The sequence below is a fragment of the Apis dorsata genome, unplaced genomic scaffold (assembly GCF_000469605.1).
Source record: "Apis dorsata unplaced genomic scaffold, Apis dorsata 1.3 scaffold_156, whole genome shotgun sequence".
Taxonomy (NCBI): domain Eukaryota; kingdom Metazoa; phylum Arthropoda; class Insecta; order Hymenoptera; family Apidae; genus Apis; species Apis dorsata.
The window spans coordinates 79840-82292 of record NW_006263446.1 but is presented as its reverse complement, the minus strand read 5'-3'; the positions used below and the strand labels follow the sequence as shown (position 1 = coordinate 82292).

At 30.4% G+C, this 2453-nt stretch overlaps 1 protein-coding gene across 1 annotated transcript in view; it reads right to left on the bottom strand.

Moving 5' to 3' along the window:
* LOC102674958 overlaps positions 1-2453 on the bottom strand; it is a 123756-nt gene that overhangs the window by 42544 nt on the left and 78759 nt on the right. The window lies entirely within an intron of this gene.

The window sequence follows — 2453 nt, the reverse complement described above, 5'->3', positions numbered from 1 at the left end:
ATATATATATATATATATATGTATTTTTTCTTTCTGTTGGAAAAACATTTGTGCGCGCATCTCTCTCATAAAAGTAACGACGAAAAATGCGGTATTGTTAGAAATTAACGACCAACAGGATGTAATTAGCCGGAAATGTTTGTGCGTCGACTGTCATAACGGTTACTGAAGTTTTAGGAAAGGATAAATTTTATATTATTCCTTGGATTTATTTGTCGTACGAATTTTTGAATAATTTATTACAAATTTTTCCTTTTCATTTTTCTCATTATCTATTTATCTATAAAATATAAAAATTTTGCAACGTATAATAAATTTAAAATATAATTTTAAAATATAATACTACGTTTCATATATATATATATATATATTTAAAAAAATCTCATTTTTATTAATATTGTGATTTACATACACGTGATGTGTTATATAAAACAATTTTAAAAAAAAATATGAATTTATTTTTTGATATTATACTAAATATTATTCATACTTGTATCTTGATTCATTTATGCATTCAGAGTCCTTGTAACACTAGTGACACTGTAACAAGTTGAGAATAATTAATTATTATTGGATAACAAGTTACGTGCACATATTTTCTTCCATAAGAACATGGCCAGCACGTTTAACTTTGCTTGGTATTCACGCTTGTCATGAGATGCTTGCAATATCTAGAGTGATCAGAATCCATTAAACTTTTCCTCCTCTGATCTGATCTTTTAAACTTGATCCTGTCAATTTGGGATCAAGATTGAATCAAGAGTAACGTTTCATTCTTCGATGGAATGAAAGTCGATAAGGATAAATTATCATTAATTCCATAAATCAAAATCGACTTTATTCAACGTTATCTCTCCACGAGTTACTTGTAGAATGAATTAAACGCAATAAATATTCTAAATTTTTTCGCCAATGAGAAATTTTAATAATTTAGTTTAAGGATTAAACAATATCCTTTAAATTTACAAACGACATATCACTTGACGACAAGAATTTTTCAATAAATATTATTATTAAGCAACAATTCCCTACCTTTTGTTTCAAGAATATCCTCAAGAATATCTTCCCATTTTCTCCCTTCAATATTTACAATATTTACATCGTTATGCGTTTAAAAATTAATTTCTAAAATTCTTCCACCCAACAATTTATCCCAAGAACTTCCAATATCCTCCTACATTCTCTCTCCCTCTCGCATCTTCCATCTTCCTTATTCTTATTCCTTCACTCGAAATAACGATTAAAAGAATCATCGACCAAGGGATCTATAAAAATTTTGGCAATCCTTGTCGATCTTCCCCCCTCCTCACCCTCTTCTCGTCATGATTTCTTATCCCTCCATACTATTGGCTATCGTGCGACGTCTCATTTAGAGGACAAGTTATACGAGGTCGTTACACGAATCGATGATTCGGCCATCGCAAGACCATAAATTCTGCCGGCCAATATCGATTTCAGCCGTGTAATACGCTCGTCGTTATAACTGACACACGCGTGTCGCGCAATTTATACGGACGCGTGAGCACAAACGGATTTGCACGCGTTGTCCCATATCGGGGTGTCATCAGACGCGAATAAAACTTGGTGGATTGGATTCTTCGATGCCAAGACACAAGACGAGAATCAACAAATTTTGTTTCGAGGCTTTTTCTTGGTTATTTGATTGAATTGAAAATTTTTGCTTTTTTTTTTACTTTTTTATTTTATTTTATTTATTTAGTAGTAGTCTTATTATAATAATGTTATTGATTGTAAATATTAATTAATTGGTTGAAATTTTTATTTTTGTTACGTTCCTGACAGCAATACTAGAGAATTATTACAATAGTTAGGCAACAATGATACAAAGTGTTACGAAATATACGATATAATAAAAAAAAAAAAATTAGAGATAGGTAAATTTTTTCTTTCATGAAAAATTATTTACGTTTCTGATAATAGCGATACGATTGCAAAATGAGAATTATTGCAATATTTAAATAATTCTCGATTTGCAAATTCGAACTATTACGAAATACGCGATACGTATTTGCATATTTTTAAAGTGAGTATGAATTATCGATTCCATGAATCTGCCTTATAAAAACAGGAAAAAAAAAAAAAAAAGAAAGAAAGAAATGAAAAGAAAAGTAGAGGAAAAAGGAATTACATTTCCTTTGTTTCCGCTCGAGTACGCCATTGAAAATCACGCGAATCGATAGAGCAATCGATAGGATAGGAGAATTCTCCTCTATGTGTAAATATCAGTTTCCGATAATCGTAGTATTTCCAAGCGAGTGAGACTTTGTTCACGTCGCGAATAAAAACGTTTTTCTTTAACCTCACTATTACAATTTCTTCGTAATATTAGAATTAATTTCATTTCGCCGTTCTTTCTTAACTTAACCTCAAAATGAACGCAACGTGTATTCATACGTAACCTGTTCGTGTGCATAAGTGTAATAATTTAAATA